Below are 18596 nucleotides of genomic sequence, written 5' to 3' on the forward strand. Positions count from 1 at the left end.
AGTTAGCTTTTGGGCAAGTTTGGTAGACAACGGTTTGCTCCGTCATGCTGCCGAAATTTACATAGAAAAAACACATTCATTTACATTTTTATATACACATAAGGCCTTTAATTAGTGCAAAAAAAAAAAAAAAAAAAGAGACTTGAAAAGAACGCGAAAATGCAAAAATTTTGTCGGAAATGACCGGACGATAGGGAGGGTTACCCCCGCAAAAAAAAGAAAAATAGAAATATATAAGTTAGAAAATGAAGAAAATAGAAATGAAATGACTAAATAAAAGTGAAAATGAAAAAGAAAGAATTAAAAAAGGAATTAAAATGAGAACTAAATATAAAAATGGCCGAAAATGTTGACGTCGCCTCGAAATGCGCGTTCCTGGATCAAGGAAACCTGAAGCATGGTAAATCTCGCGGATTTACCAAAATAAAATCCCGTAGGAATAGGAAATTATTCGTTTATAGAATTAGGAAAGATCCAAACACGGAAATCACAGAAGTGATGCTAGGGAAGAGGCGCAGCAAGAGCTGCGTCCCTTTGAAGAGGCGCAGCAGGTGCCGCGCCTGTTCCCAAGCAGGTCGGTTCTGACAGATTTTTGGAAACAGCAATTAGTATAAATAGAAGCGTCGATGAAGCTTTAAATCATACAATTCTTCCGTCTCTTCTTCGTCGATTCACATATAAAACTCCCCATAAATTTTCAAGAGAAAATTATCATCATGAATACCCTAGAAATTCGCTTGAAGGAATGGACTAACGAGTTTTCGAATATTGAGAAACATGACATGGGTGCTTACAACCTTGGGTCTCTGTTGAGTTTGAAGCTCATTAAGGTAGTAAAGCCGTTCTTGGATGCTTGTCTTGATTATTGGGATCCAAATTATCATGTTTTCGCGTTCCCGGGCGGTGATATTTGTCCTTTTCCGGGAGGAAATTGTCGCTATTGGCGGGTGGGACCCGAACATTTACCCGCCATCCCCTCCACTTCACAAGGGTATAAGAGCAAGTTTAGAGACTTGCTTGGACTTACTAGGCTTGAGGTAGATCGTCTTGTTACTTCGAAAGGCGTGCGGATCTTGGACTTTGTGGATCGATTCATCAATGGGGCCGACCCTACCTGTCTCTTATGTTGCTAGGAGGAGAGCATTCGGTTTGTTTGCTTCACGTTTACGTCCTTCGGGGACATGTTGATGAAGATTTGAGAGGTGATCCCCGCCTATTGGGTCTCGTTGAGCAAATGGAGCTGTGCGGGGAGAGCCCACTTGCTTGTGTTTAGGGAGATTATCTTGGGCTTGGATAATAGGAAATCCAATCGCGATCTTCCATTCTTGGGGAGTCCCGTCATCTTACAGGTAAAAGACACCTTTTTTTTTTTTTTTTTTTTTTTTTTTTTTTTTGGGTGTCTAATACCTGTTTTGGTAGGTTTGGCTTATGGAACGGCTCCGATTGCTCGAGCCCCCAGTTCATGCACTTTCCTATCATGCCCGTATGATTTCGATGAGGACGAGGTTGTACATGGTGGACTTCACTCGGGTCTGTGACTATTGGAAGAACAAGTCAAGAATGACGATGGCCCTTTGATCGGGTGGATTGTCACCGTGGTGGCATCTCAAGTCCGCCACCGGAGTGTCTTCTTTGGATCCTACTAGGTCCGTGCGCATCCCTGGATTGGAGTTTATGGTATGCATCTTTCCGGAAAGGTTGATGAGGCAAGTTGGGTTGAAGCAGATGATTCCCGGTGCTTGACACCGTTCATGATGCTATGGCATTGACTACCGAGAGCCGAAGAGAGTGGGCTATGAAGTGGGCCCAACGAAACATGTGGTTCCTGAGCTTCTCCTCCAATGCCTTGTGGGTGTCGGATTCTTATCTGAGGTGGAGGAAGGCCGCAACCCGGAAGAGCGCGAAAGAGGCGAGGAAGCGTGAGCCCGTTGACTACAAGGTGCGCGAAGGAGAGAAAGAGAAGGAGAAGCATCTGACCGAAGGAGAAGAAGAAGCCGGCTTTCAAGTCGTTCATCCTTCGAAGAAATCGAAGACTACTCCTGTCGCAGAGGTGGTGGTTGGCAAGAACGGAAGAGTCAGGCCTCGAGAAAGACCGTTGGTGATTAGGTCTGAAGTGGTGCAAGAGCGCCCGGCTCGAGGTCGTGACCGGAAATATGACAAGAACGACAAGGGCAAGGGAAAGATGGAGGAATAGCCCAAGTCGTATTTATTATTTGATTATTATTATTATTGTTGTAATAAAAGGAGGGATTTTTAGAATCCTAGCCTAGTCTACTTTTATTATTTGCCGTATTATTATTATTAGAAATTGAATGAAATAAAAGGTTAAGTGGTTATGAAACCGTTGTGATTTTCTTTAATTATTCTTGTCGAATTTCAAATGCAATGCAGATGTCCTTCTATTTACATTTTAAATAAAATGGTGGGTTGAATCCCGTGAAGGATTGCCTACGTATTCACTTAAAAAAAGCGAAATCAAACCCTTGCGCGTAGTTCGAGTAAATGTAAAAGAATAATTGTTCGAAGCAAAAGCTTGTAATGAACATAGAAAATAAGCATGAGCTTTTGCTTACTCGGGAGGTGCGAATTTAGTTTGTTTGATGATATGAGGATGACGAGTTTGCCAAGATGCAAGAGCACAGTGACATTCAGGTGGGCCAGGGGCCGTTTATTTAGTGCCGCAAGAGCGACACGTGGGTTTACGCGAGGCGCGTTTCTGTTCTATCCTAGGCATAGTACCGTTTCAGTTGGTCGAGATTTGTGGGGTTTGAAAACTCATTCCCATCTAGGTCTGTGATTCTAACCGCACCCCCTGGGAGTATTGATTTGACTAGATATGGTCCGGCCCAGTTAGGTTTGAATTTTCCCCTTGGGTCGACAGGTAAAAGAGCTCTGACCGATTTGAGAACTAAATCTCCTTCTTTGATGTTTCTTGGCCTAACCCTTTTGTTGAAAGCTCGTTTGATACGTGCTTGATATGTTTGGATATTATGTAAGGCACGAAGCCTACGTTCATCCAGGAGGATGAGTTCTTCATACCTATCCCTCTTCCAATCGGCTTCGGGGATTTGACTTTCGAGTAGAATGCGCAAGGATGGTATTTCTAGCTCGACTGGTTGTACGGCTTCCATGCCGTAGGTCAAATAGAAAGGAGTGGCCCCAGTGGGCGTCCTGACGGATGTTCGATACCCCCACAAAGCGAAGGGTATTTTGCTTGGCCAATCTCTCGTAATTGGCGTCATTTTCTTGAGGATTGTGACGACGTTCTTATTAGCCGCTTCTACCGCGCGCCGTTAGTCCGTGGTCTATAGGGCGATGAGTGATGGTGCTTGATCTTGTACTTGGCTAGCAATTGTTCGGTTTCGGCTTGGAAGTGGGACCCATTATCGCTTATGATCTCATGTGGGCAACCATATCGGCAGATGATGTTATTTTGTATGAATTTGGCTACATTTTTGGCCGTAAGAGCGGTGTAGGAAGCCGCTTCTACCCATTTGGTGAAGTAGTCAATTGCTACTAGGATGAAACAGTGACCTCCTGTTCTGCCGGGGTTATTTTCCGATTATGTCGATTCCCCACGCGGAGAATGGCCAAGGAGATGTCATCGTATAGAGCAACGAAGGAGGGACATGCTGTACATTGCCGAAGATTTGGCAATTGTGGCAGTGCCTCACATATTTGATGCAATCGGATTCCATTGTGGTCCAATAGTACCCTAGACGTGTGATTTTCTTTGCCATCATAGGTCCACTCATATGAGGACCGCACTCTCCATCGTGGACTTCTTCCATCACCTTTCGTGCCTGTGAATGATCAAGGCAACGTAGGACTACACCAAGAGGTGTTCTTTTGTATAATTCTCCTTGCATGAGGACGTATTGTGAAGCTAGTAGGCGTATAGCTCGTTGTCCCCTTTTGTCCATATCTGGTGGATAGGTACCATTAAGCTTGAAGTTCAGGATTGCTTGGAACCGGGGTTCTGTGCGATTTCTTCTTCATCGGTAATTTGATGGACATAAGCCGGCTCTGACCGTCGTTCGATACACAAAGGCATTTCCATCATGTAATCTGGTATACTTATCAAAGATGCAAGTTTCGCAAGAGCGTCTGCAAATTGATTTTCCTCTCGAGGTAGGTGCAAGTAGGTTACGTGATCAAAGAATTGAGCGACTTGGTCAATCCTAGCTTGATAGGGTGCTAGGCTTTCGCTTCGGATTTTCCAGGATCCCGTAACTTGGTTGATGATTAGTGACGAATCTCCATGCACTCGGAGGTTTTTGATGCCTAAGCTATCGCCGCTTGTAGTCCAATTAAACAAGCCTCATACTCTGCGGCGTTGTTTGTCACCTCGAAGTCGAGTTTGACAGCGATCGGTGTATGCTCACCTTCAGGAGAAATGAGCAACACTCCTATCCCAAATCCTCTTAGGTTTGATGCTCCATCAAAGTATAGGTCCCAGGAGTCTACATCTGTTTGAAGTATATCCTCGTCGGGAAATGACCAAGTATCTATGGCTTGTGCGTCGTTGATGGGATTTTCTGCGAAGAATTCGGCGACGGCGCGACCCTTTATTACTTTTAGTGGCACGTATTTGAGGTCAAATTCTGAGAGCATCATGGTCCATCTTGCTAGGCGTCCATTGAGGACGGGTTTCTCGAAGAGGTATTTGACTGGATCCATCTTGGAGAATATTTTGACGGAGTAGCTAAGCATGTAGTGGCGTAGCTTCTTTGTTGCCCACACAAGAGCGAGGCATGTCTTTTCGAGTTGTGAGTATTTGCACTCGTATTCCAAGAACTTCTTACTTAGATAGTAAATAGCTCTTTCTTCACTTCCTACGGTTTGAGCTAGCATAGCACCCATGGCAGTTTCAGTTACCGTGAGATACAAACCAAGAGGTTGATCTGGTTGAGGTGGCATGAGCACTGGTGGTTTAGCCAATATCTCCTTGATTCTGTCGAACGCCTTTTGGCAATCATCATCCCACATGGTGTGGTCTGTCTTCTTAAGCTTCTTGAAGATAGGCTCGCAAATCATCGTAAGCTTCGATATGAATCGACTTATGTATTGAACTTTTCCCAGGAATCCTCTGACTTCTTTCTCTGTTTGAGGTTGTGGCATTTCAATCAGAGCTTTGATTTTCGAGGGATCTATTTCTATACCTCGTTGGCTAACGACGTATCCTAGGAGTTTGCCAGATGTTACCCCAAATGTGCATTTCTGAGGATTGAGTCTCATGTTGTACTTTCGTAGCCTTGCGAAGAACTTGCGAAGGTTCGCAATATGTCCCTCTCTCTCTTTGGATTTGACGATCATGTCATCTACGTATACCTCAACTTCTTTGTGCATCATGTCATGTAAGAGTGTAGTTGCGGTGCGTTGGTATGTAGCTCCAGCGTTGATCAATCCGAACGGCATTATCAGTATAGCAATAGGTTCCCGTTGGGTGACGAACGCGGTCTTGTGCATGTCTTCCATGGCCATTTTGATTTGGTTATAACCCGCATATCCATCCATGAAGGATAGTAATGCGTGGTCTGCAGTATTGTCCACCAATATGTCGATGTGAGGTAGAGGAAAGTCATCTTTCGGACTTGCTTTGTTCAAATCTCTAAAGTCAACACAAACTCGGATTCTCCCATCCTTTTTGGGTACGGGTACTATGTTAGCCACCCAGTCAGAATACTCGGAAACTTTGATGAACCCGGCTTTGAATTGCTTATCAACTTCTTCTTTAATCTTTAGGGCCCATTCTGTTCTCATCCGTCGAAGCTTCGTTTTACTGGGCTTGAAACCTGGCTTAATCGAATTCTATGTTCGGCAATGTCCCCTGTCGATCCCTCGGCATGTCTTTGTAGGACCAAGCGAAAACGTCTTTGAATTCATTTAGGAGGTCTATGAAGTCGGCCCGTTCGGTAGAGCTCAAGGTAGTCCCTATCCTAAGTTCTTGGGGTTCTAGTTCGGTTCCTACATTGATGGGTTCGGTGTCCTCATTCATCGGTCCCCCTTCCCTTTCCCGTAGTATTTTCTCGGCTACGTAGGGAGGTATTTCGGTCAAGTCGGGGTTTTGGTCATCCTCAGTATCATCATAAATGAATTGCACTCAAGATAACGCAAAGAGTAAGCGAGTAACCCGATTTATTCATATTAAGATTTGAGTAAAGTTGAAACAAAGAAGCCAACTGATCCATGGTCAGTGGCGGCAAAGGAAACGATAGTTGGGGCATTTCCCGAACTACTCGTGACTACTTGAAAGTAAGCTAGAGAAACGAAAGGAGTGGGGATGACGACAGGAGTAGACTCTCTAACGACTTCTCTAGACTCGACTCGACTCCGACTCCGACTCGATTCAAATTCGTCGTCTTCGGCTCTTCTTTGAACATCTCTCCTTCTCCAAAGTGGTGAGCTTGAAGAGTCTTCCTTGATTGTTGGTCCATTTGATTGATTTTCTCCATCCTTTCGCCGCTTTGTATCGATTTCGTGATTAATGCGGTGGGGTTGAAGCGATCGTCTTGGAGTATTGTAGTAATGATCTCATCTCGCGCGCCCTAACAAATCGGTCCTCTCCGAATAGGAGGCTAACAGCTTGTTCGTCTAAGCAAGGTGCTTGACGGGTTTTGACGGTAGGAACCGTTTCGGAAGGGATAAAGTAGCAATCGTGAAAGATCTCGATTCCGGCTAACTTTTTCTCGAGGTAATGCCAAGGTTCGGGAAATCCGTGATAGAGTTCCGAACTTCCTTCTTGAACGAAATACCCATTCAAGGTGGGGAGATATGGCCTCATTTGGACTCCTACATACTTGCGATTTTGGACTTGAGCAAGCATTTCGAGAACTTCTTCAGCTGTGGGTTTGTACCCTAGTCCAAGTGGTATTTTTGATGAGTTGCCTTTCTTGTATGGCGCGAAGGTGTTCTTCCGAATTGGGTTCAACGGCATTCCAGGGAAGTATCCCTGATTTTTGAGTATGTGATTGACCACCAAGTTAGAGTAGGGATTGTAGTACAAGGGTGCCAATTTGCTTTCTATGACACTTACACTTTGGAAGCCCCCAAGTTCGTATATGGGATCTGCAAGGACTTGATTGCTTGACTGTTTCTCGATTATTGCCTTGATAGGCGACGAAGTGATTGTCACAACTTTGCCATTGAGTGGGATCTTGATCTTTTGGTGAAGGGTGGATGTTACTGCTTTGGAAGCATGAATCCAAGGCCTTCCCAGAAGTATGTTGAATGAAGCTTCGATGTCCACTATTTGGAAGTTGACCTTTCGCTCGATCGGTCCCGTAGCTATGGTTAGGCTAGCAAGTCCAACCACTTTTCGTCGTGTACCGTCATATGCGCGTACACCTTGACTTGTAGGGGTCCAATCCGACTCTTTCATGCCCAGTTTATATGCCGTTTTAAGGGGTATGACGTTGACCGCGGAGCCATCATCTACCAAGGTCATTGGCACATTCTTCTTTAGACAGATGACAGTGATGTATAGAGCGAGGTTGTGACTAGCGCCAAAAGGTGGCAAGTCTTCGTCTGAGAAAGTAATAGGATTACTTAACTTCGGTGATTCTTGGAAGACCAAGTTGACTACATCTTCGGGAGTAGAGTTATGTGCCACATTCAATTTGGCCAAAGCTTGCAGTAAAGCTTGGCGGTGTGGAAATGAGCTTGCCACTAGTTGCCGATGAAAGATCAGTCTTGGTTCTTTGTAATTGCTTGAGCAAATGATCGGTGGGATCGTCTTCGTTGTCATTTGGTGTGATGACATTGGTTGGACTGTTTTGAGTAGTATTTTGGTATGGACGGCCCGAGCGAGTTAGGTGATCCACATCTTGGTCTTCGCCATTTTGGACTATCTCTTTTACTAAGGAGTTTTCGATGAGATACTCGTCTTCATCGTCATCGGCCCAAACCCCATTAATTGCAGCTAGTTCTTTCATCCTCATGATGTCACCTTCTAGTCGTATGATTTGATCGACTAGCTTATCGACCACGGCGACTATTTCTTGCATAGTGGCATTTCGAGAGAAGGTCAATGGTATGCGTTCTTTAGGCGTTGCCTTGGGATCGCGTAAGATCATTACCATGTTTTCTAGTTCCCACACTTGTCTATCTACATTCCTTGCCCATGCGATGAAGTCGGAAATGGTAGGGGAGATGGTAGAGTAGAGTCTTTCTTTCTCAATTGCATGAATTTCATTTTCGGTGGGAGAAATGAGATGTGAGCAATCTAAGGTAGATTCGTCACTTGTAATCACTAGAACTCCAAGAGGATTCTGAGTGTTGTTGGGCTTACCTCCTGGTGGAATTGGAAGCCGACCATCTTCAATCATATCCTGAAGCACATGTTTCAATTTGTAGCATTTTTCCGTGTCGTGCCCTTTGCCCCTATGGTATTCACAAGAAGAGTTTTCATCCCAAAACTTGGACTTCCTTTCGGGTTCGGGAGTAGGTCCAATAGGTTGGAGTTTGCCTTGCTTCATTAGCCTTTTCAGAGCATTGGAGTACGTATCCCCAAGGTTTGTGAACTTCCTTGGTGGGCTAGTTTTCTTGGATGGCTCGAGAAGGTTAACTTCGTCGGTCTTGCTAGTAGAGCCGTATGAACGACTTGTGGACCCTTGATATCCTCGACCTACAGTTTTGGACAAGAGCCCTTTGCGGATGTCATCTTCAATTCGTGTCCCCAACACGGTTAAATCTTTGAAAGTCTTGATGTTTTGATATCTCAAATGGTTGGCATATATGGGCTTGAGATTGTCCACGAACTTCTCCACAAGAGTGGCCTCCCGGACGTTCTACTAGTTGAGTACTAGTCTTCCTCCACCTACTTAGGAAGTCGGTGAATCCTTCTTTGTCATTTTGGGTAAGAACCTCTAGAGTGCGCATGTTGACTTGGATCTCGGCATTATCCGCGTATTGTTTCGAGAACTCAATGGCGGCGTCTTCCCAAGTAGCGACCTTTTTGTGATCTAAAGTGTAGAACCATTGCTTTGGGATGGTGTCAAGAGATGAAGGAAAGATCCTTAAGAACATCTCGGGTTTGATGCCTTTGATAGACATGTAGTCCTTGAAGGCGCGGATGTGGTTCAAAGGGTTCTCATGTCCTTTAAACTTAGGGATATCCGTCATGCTAAAGTTAGTGGGCAATTTGGAATTGACGGCTTCATACTTACGATTGTTCTCCCTGTAAATGTCATCCCCCTTAAGGTACATCAATTGCTCCTCTAGGTATTGGAGTCTTTTCTCAGCTGCAGTTGTCCCCATGAGAGGATTTTCATCTTTGGACTCGTCATCGGAAAAACCTAGTACTTCACTTTTAATGGGAGGTAGCTTTCCCTCTACATCAAAGATGCGGCCTTCGATAAGCTCAAGGCGGTCATAGGTTTGTTCTTGAGTGAGTTGCATTTGGGTTATCGCGGCCAGGATTCGATCATTACTCTCTTGAATTTGCTGGAGGTTTGTATCATCACTTGACCCAGGCATCTTGGAAACTGGATAAAAGACCGGCGACGAATCAAAACACGATCGACCATTCTATCCCATTTGCTAAAAGAGAAAAAGTTTGACTCGTGAAGTGGGTGTGTGCCACTTGTGTTGAGTGAGTTTTTGAAGAAAGACAAGGTCTTTGAAAATGTGTGTCCTAGCCAACTGTAGTGTAGTTGTAGGAGTGGACTCGAAGTGAGGTTTTGAAATGGGCTTGTGGCCCGAATTTTGACTTGACAAACGGACAGAGTTTTGACCGGACTTTGTACTAATTAAAGGCCCTATTTTCGAAATTCTTGATTGAAAACGGGTTTTGATTTTTTTTTTTTTTTTGAAAATTCGTCATGATTTGTTTGGAAATGGTGATCACATAAGGTTTTGCATATTTATACAAGCATTATAACGGGATGCTGAGTGCATTTAGAAGGGTTTTGGTTTTAAGGGTGGGTTGCCATACCGAACCATCAAACCCGAAGTCTGTGGAGAGGCTCGTGCCAAACAAGAGTAAGGCCGATTCCTAGTCCATTTCCTCAAGTAGTGAAGGCCCTTGATACAAACAAGAGTAAGCATCATGGTATGGATGACGTCAATCGCTATCCATCCTTAGGCCCAAATAAGAATTAGGACCGTTTAGACGGGACGATTGGTCAAATGGGTTGGGTTGGGCCTAGGAAGGCCGAATTAAACGGTCTAGGAAGACCGAGTTATGAAAACCGACAATTGTCTTGTACAAACTTGTTCCCTAACCTTGTTCAAGTTTCACCCTAGCTACACGTAAGTGTATGTCCCCAGCGGAGTCGCCAAACTGTGGACAGCGGGCCGCCCACGGGGGCGCTTGGGACGAGGGGAGCTCGGAAACAACAAGCGTTTGCATTTTGTAAGGAGTCGCCACCAATTTTTATGGGAAATTGGAACCGTTCGAATACCTCGTGTCATGTCAAGACACAAAGTAATGACATGAACACTAAGCAATCGTTACCCTTAGCATTCTATGTCTAGAATGACTCTCGTGGATGCCAATGAACACGGGTGCTCACGGAGATCTGGAGTAAGGGGTGAGGGTACGTATTAGGAAGCTCTTTTGATCGAACACCTAATCCCGCCCGCCTCGATAGCGGCCTCTACTAATGATTAGGGAAGTTATTCGTACTTGATATATTGTCGGTTATATGCATGCAATGCAACATCCATTGAATTAATCCTAGCATGTGAATTAGACTAAGTCGGTGAACAATTAATTAGCATACAATTAGGTCGAAGTTGGATTTAATGCTCAATTTACATGTGAAAACATACAAGCAATGAAAGAAATAATTATAAAATACAATAATGAAAATTACATTAATTACATTGGATTAGGCGATTTACGTCGAAAATACCTTTAAAACGGATGGTTTGAGAAAAAGGGAATAAAAGAAATAAAAGAAATACGAATAAGTCAGAAGGTGATAATACGATTATTAGTTGATTAATACGTAGACTAAAACAAACTAGGGTCAAAGCGAGAAAAAGGAGTTCGAGGCGATTCAATTCACTCGAACAGCGAACAGAAGAGTGCACGCGCCCTTTGGAAGAGCGCAAGCGATTGCCGCGTCTGTTCCAAGGGTGAGTTCTGGCTGTGAAGCCGGAACTGCAAACCGTTAATGTTGATTGTTAATTTAGGGATTGGTTAAATTAGTTGACTCGGATGAAAGTGATTAATGGATTAATTACATGTGATTGGGTCGTAAAACAGTAAAACATGAAATTTAGACGGATTAATTATGTGAAGGGTCGATGTTAATGAACGAGATTAATTAGTGACATCGGTGAATAGAACAAACTAAACAATTAATTAGACTAAACACGATGAACATGGATGCAAATATATCAATGACGAATCTCAGAAACCTAATATGAACAAATTGAATCTCAGAAATCCGGGTTTGAATATTAATGACGAAAACCCGTAAATATTGATTATTTAGGATTTAAGTCGGAACAATTAAACGTGTGAATGAATTATATACGATATACATATGAATTATATGCTAATATGATGAAGAAATACAGAACAAAAGAAAATAAATAATTTTGACACGAATTACAGAGGACGAAGGAAGAAGAAAGGAAGCGAGAATGCGGCGGCCCCTCACGAAGAGGCGCAGCAGTGTGCGCGCTCCTTCAAGAGGCGCAGCGAGCTTGCCGCGTCCTTTCTCTTCGTCTGTCTACTGGAAATCCGCAAAAACAGGTTTTAAAGCACGGTTTTAGAAATCGATTTTAATGGTGTTTTCGACGTGAATCTTACAATGATGATTACAATAAATAACAATAAATAAAATAAGGATTAATACACCCTCAGACTTACATGTTGACGGAACGAGAAGAACTAAGAAAATCGATTAGTGATGCTCGACGCGAATGCAAGGAAAGAGTGCCCTCGAAAGAGGAAAACGATTTAACAAGTTGATTAATTAGATTGATTGAGTGTAGTGGTCAAATTGGTCGGTCATGCAACGGAGAGGCTGGTACCCGGAAAGATCCGAGCTTACGTGGTCGAAGGTTCAAGCACGTAGGCGCCAATTAGTAAGAACAAAGTCTAGAATGCAAAGGGAGAAGAGAAGGGCGGACACTCGCGTGAGAAATATGAGGAACGAAAGCTCCTATTTATACTAATCACACGGAGGTTTAGGGTTTCGGAGACTCTTTGGAAGTGAATCTCGGAAAGATATAAAAAGATACGTAAATCATGCAAAGAAGGGCTCGGGAAGAGGCGCAGCAGCCCATGCGTCTCTTGGAAGAGGCGCAAAGACACTGCCGTCTATTCCCAGGAGGTTTCCTCCTGTTTAAGAAAGATTTCCGTGTTTAAGTTATGGTAGGACGGATTTAATTCGATTATCTTTTGAATATTACGGGATATTATTTGCCAAAAGATAAAATTTGAGAAATATGGAATAGAAATATCCGGAACATTCCAGAACATTCTGACTCGGGATTTAGCAGTTATCAGAAAATGGAGACGGTTTTTGACCCGGACTCCGAATGTACTCTAATTACTGCCAAAACGACCGTATCGGCACGTAGATGACAACTAAGAGGTTGACATTAATTTTTGAGCAATCACTTGACGATAATCTTACGAACTGTCACTAATCGTTCCGCGAATCAAACATGCGGCCCAATCATCACCGGGTGGTTTGCGAGGGGTGCAGAAACGAGGTGTCTACAGGACTATATCCGAAGATATAGCACTTGTATCGGGCTACATTAACGCTGGAGGAGATGTCGAAAATGGAACAAATCAAACATTTAAAAAATTGTGGAGTAATATTATGCAACTCTATGAAGAAGCTCAAGAAAGTAATCCCGATAATATTAAAAAAAGGTCTTTGAAATCCTTACAAAATCGATGGGATCATATTAATCAAACTGTTTCAAAATGGGCTGGTGTCTATGCCGAATGTCAAAGAAACAAAAAGAGTGGACAAACCGAAGAAGATGTCGAGAACGATGCTCATGACAGTTTTCGTAGATTGCATAACGGTAATAAATTTAATTTAATGCATGTATGGGCCTTAATGAAAAAAAAAAGAAAAAATGGCAACCGTGGAACAATCAACTACCCTCGACGAGTGACGGTAGTTCTAAGAGATCCGAACAGGATACTTCGACTGAGGAGCGGCCTGAGGGTATTAAAAAAGCGAAAAAAAAAAAAAGGTAAAGAAGCCTCGAGCTCTTCTAGTATGAACCTTGACACTTTCCATGCTTCCATTAAAGAAATTGCCGAAAGAAGGGACGAATTAGGCGAACGAATGATTGAATTGATAAGGGAGCGAAAAGAAGAAAGGAAAATACAAAGAGACGAGGATACTAAATTTCGGTTTCTAAATATGCTTATGGCTAAGCCCGTCCTAGACGAAGATGAAAAAGAAATGTATAAGAAGTTGAAGGAGGAATTTAAAAATAGATTTTTTTAATATGAGAATTCTAAAATTCGGGGGTTTTTAATTTGAGGAAAGTTTGTATTAGGTAGTTAGTTATCTTTCTTATTATTGTTCTTATAAGTTTGTGTGAGTTACTTGTAGTAATCTTTCTTATTATTGTTCTTTTAAAGTTTGTATGAGGTTTTATCTTAGCGTTCTTATTATCATTCTTACAAGTTTGTATGAGGTATCATTCTTTTAAGTTTGTACGACGTATGAATTATATGCTCCTAAATTTTACTACACTATAATTATTAAAAGCCCCCCACCACAAAACTTACGTTAACTACACTATAAATTGTAGTGAAGCTCTTAACTATACTACTAATTACTACACTAACGTAATTTTTTTTGCATGGCATTCAATTGGCAACAGTATATGAATTAAAAGCTACTAACTACTACACTAAATGTATTAGTATGAATTCTATAAAAATTAGTTGTAATTTTTTTAGCAGTGACATTTATTTGGCAACAATAAATGTATTAGTATGAATTCTATAAAAATTAGTTGTAATTTTTTTAGCAGTGGCATTTATTTGGCAACAATAAATGTATTAGTATGAATTCTATAAAAATTAGTTGTAATTTTTTTAGCAGAGACATTTATTTGGCAACAATAAATGTATTAGTATGAATTTTATAAAAATTAGTTGTAATTTTTTTAGCAGTGGCATTTATTTGGCAACAATAAATGTATTAGTATGAATTCTATAAAAATTAGTTGTAATTTTTTTAGCAGTGGCATTTATTTGGCAACAATAAATGTATTAGTATGAATTCTATAAAAATTAGTTGTAATTTTTTTTTTTACAGTGACATTTATTTGACCACAATAAATGTATTAAAAGCTACTAACTACTATATATATGAATGATATGATATTGCGTATGGTTTTTGTTAACAATAAATGTGTTATAACTACTACACTTATAACAATTAGTTGTAGTAATCCTATAAAATGAACAATATTGCGTATGAATTGCATGGTTTTTGTCAACAATAAATGTGTTATAACTACTACACTTATAACAATTAGTTGTAGTAAGCACAACAGTGTAATCCTATAAAATGAACAATGTTTGTATTTGTTATTTCTCATTTTTTTTCACAAATAAGCTTCCACTCTATTCCTCTTTCTCAATTCTACCTATTACTTTATATCACTAATTCAATCACAAAATGAATGTAAATTATGTTTCAGGTTCCTCTAATTCAAGTGAAAACCTTTATGATTACATGTTGTATGATTATCTCGAGGAAAGCCGGAGTATGCAAGTGATGGAAGAAGTCGTTCTATCTGATATCGTAAGAACTACTCAAGAAGATATGTCTGAAGGTTCACGTAAGGAGAAATGTAGGATATTTATACCGAGGGATCGTCATACAGCAAACAACCGATTGATTATGGACTACTTTCATAGTCAACCACTTTATAATGAAAGCATGTTTAGACGGAGGTTTCGCATGCGACGCGATGTTTTTATACGTATTGTCAGTGTCTTGAGTGCAAATTACACCTACTTCCAACAGAAGCCGAGTGGATCCGGTGAACTAGGTGCTTCATCTGTCCAAAAATGCACCGCGGCAATAAGGATGTTAGCTTACGGCACCTCTGCCGATCAAGTTGACGAGTATCTTAAGTTGGGTCCTACTACAGCAAGAGAATGTCTTACTTACTTTGTCGAAGGTATTATTTCTCAATTCTCTAGTGAATACTTGAGAAGACCAACAGCGGCAGACATTTATCGTCTCCTTTCTGAAGGAGAACGTCGTGGTTTTCCTGGCTTAATGAGAAGCATTGATTGTATGCATTGGCAATGGAAAAATTGTCCAAGTGGATGGAAGGGGATGTATCAAGGGAGATCACGAACAGCCACTATAATCTTAGAAGCCGTTGCTTCTAAGGATCTATGGATCTGGCATGCATTTTTCGGGACACCCGGGTCAAATAATGATATCAATGTACTACAACGATCTCCTGTATTTGATGATATTTTAAATGGTCAAGCACCACAAGTTACTTACAAAGTGAATGGGAATACCTACAATACAGGGTATTATCTAACAGATGGAATTTATCCAAAATGGGCATCATTCATCGATGCTATTACCGCTCCACAAACCCCTAAACAAAAATTGTTCACTAAACGTCAAGAGAGTGCTAGAAAGGACGTTGAGCGAGCTTTTGGGGTACTACAAGCTCGATGGGCGATTATACGACAACCAGCTTTGGCATGGAGCGTTGATTTATTGTGGAAAATCATGATGGCGTGTATAATTATGCACAATATGATCGTTGAAGACGAACGAGATGAGTATTTAAACTATAACGATCCGCATGATTTTGTTGATCAAGAACATCATGGAAATTGCACTGAATCATCTAACAATGTTACTACAGAGTCATTTGTCGTTACCCCTGGCATATATGAGGAGCGAAATTTACACAATTTTATGGCTAGAAGGGAAGCGCTACATGACAGACAAATGCATACGTCTTTAAAAAACGATTTGGTTGAACATATATGGACTATGTTTCAAGGCTCAATTTAAGATTAAAATATGTATCATTACTAATGACATTTAAATTTCTTGCATTTCATTTAATGTACTCCGTATCTTTTTTAATTTAATTTTAACTAATTTCATTTGATAATGCCATCTTTTTTTAGTATGAACCTTAATAATTTGTAATAACAATGGTTATAAAAAAAAAAGGAATACACATCAACTATTATTAAAAAGTAATTAAAATATAAAAGAGGAAGTAAAGAGGATCCTCTTCAATGTGGGAAAAAAAATAAAAGAAGAGTAGGAGGAGGATGAAGATAGTGGAAAATGAGTTGGATGAAAGAGAATGTAAGGTGTCAAAAAAATAGTGGGAAAGAGAGTAAATAAGAGGAAGAGTACATCCTCTTCAATGTGGGTGCTCTTACGTACGATGAATCTAGCAAGGCCATAAGAAACGCAAAATTGCATGGGCAGTGCGCAGGAGACAGTCAGCAGACAAAATCTCAATAATTCATTCAAGTGACAGATATAAGACAAATGCAATAAAATCACCTACGGTTAAAAAAATAAAAATAGAAAATAGAAAATAAAAACTATTCCTAATAACGTACATATCTGTCATAAGCTTGCAATGTGATAGAATATATGTAAATACGGTAGTTATTTACTACCTATTTTGGTGTATATTGTTGCATAGTTTTAGGAGATTAGTTACCTTATTCCTATTACGCTCCCTCACTCAAATGCCCGTGTAGATAAAATAAAACAAATCGCTATTCCTTAGAACTCTGCTTTTATCTTATTTAATCCATATGAATACTACTTGACCCCGTCACAAACTTACGGCCGATATATAGTCACAAATGAGGATTTGTGAGATAAAAAATGAGAAAATTAATTAACCTCTGATTCAACAGTGTTGTGACAAGTGGTAAAAAGATACGATCACTAGGTAGAGGTGACTGATTTCCGCTCGTCAAGGTCTTTGTCGTTGCACAGTACTTGTCAGATCTCGGTATTTGAATTTTTCCTATCAAACAATCAACAAATCTATATCGTGTAAGATCGTTTCTAAAATCACGAATTCTTATTGATGACGGATATTATTGGTCACGAGTTGAAGACGGATAGTGTCCCTCTTACAATATGCAAGTGATAGATCAGGTAGGAATTAAATGGAGCATCTCACTTGCCCTTCCACTTGTGATATTGTGAGAGCCTGAGAGGGACACTATTCGTTTTCAGCTTGTGACGGATAATACCCGTCTTCAATGAAACAATCTGTTGTAAAATAAACTTTAGCAAGTCTTTATTAATATCTCTTTGTTAAAAACGGGTTAAGTATAATAGCACATGATTATATAAGATAAATAAATACATTATCATTTCTTATGCGTCTGCTTTTGTTTTATATATACATAAAGTGGTATAGTACTGATTACGTTTTAAACTTAAAACGAATAGTATCGTCTTAAATAGAATTTATGTTAAAAATAAATTAACATTCTCACATAAAACCATTTTGCATGAACATTCTACAAAAGTACAACAAATCCGTAGTAAAAAGTTCCTAGTACTGTAGTTAACAAATAAATTGTTGTACAGATTCCTCTTACCAAACAATTTATAATCCATACTCACTAATCACTGTGTGATATGTACAAAGATTACAATATATGAAATAAATATACGAAATTATTGGTTATTTTTCCTATTTTTAAAAAAATTAAGGAAAGAAAAGAAGTCCAGTTGTTAGATGATAAATGAATTTAATTGAGTGTGGAAGATTAAATTACCAATTAAAGACATTCTTAAAATATAAAGATAAATAATTGTCTGAGACACAAAAAAACAAAATAAATAAATAACTAGGACAAAGAAAATATTTAAGAATCTACATGCATATGGGTATTACAACAACTTCTAAAACTATCTATTGGGTGTTTGGCCAAACTTTCTAAGTGCTTTTCTAATTGTAAAAGTAGAAGCAGGGTCAAACACTATAATTTAGGGAGATAAAAAACTACTTTTGAAAAATCAGAAGTTAATAAAAAGCTACTAGAAACAGAAACAGAAACACCAAATTGATACTTTTGCTTAAACTAAAAAGCGGTAGTAGGCCAAACACATCAATTTGTTAAGAAACTACTTTTACAAAAGTTTGGCCAAACAACCACAACTTTTTCAGTAGTTTATGAAAAAACTCATTCTAAAAAGTAAAAGCTATTTCACATAAACTAGGCCAAACAACACCTATATCGCTATAATCTATATACTCCTCCATCATATTCACCTTTGTCTTTGGCACAAAAATCGAGCTATGTTCATTTCTAGATTTTGTTATTAGGTGACTGAGATAAAATAAAATAGGTAAATAAATGACGAAACAATAAAGCAATATACTTTAATACTTTAACAAAGTAAAACATATACTTCATCCGTTTCAATGAGTTGTATACGTTTGTTTGCTCTTTGGTCACTATTTATAAGTGTGGAGAATCTTCGTTATAACTCTTAATATAAAACATAAAATATAGTCAGATCTTTTTGAAATTGTCTTATCGAGGATATTATGAATATCAAATTTTTATAATTTTTAGTAATGTGTAGATAAACATATGAACAGAAGAAAAAGTGCATTGA

This window comes from Silene latifolia, chromosome 9 (assembly GCF_048544455.1).
Source record: "Silene latifolia isolate original U9 population chromosome 9, ASM4854445v1, whole genome shotgun sequence".
In the NCBI taxonomy this organism is placed as follows: Eukaryota; Viridiplantae; Streptophyta; class Magnoliopsida; order Caryophyllales; family Caryophyllaceae; genus Silene; species Silene latifolia.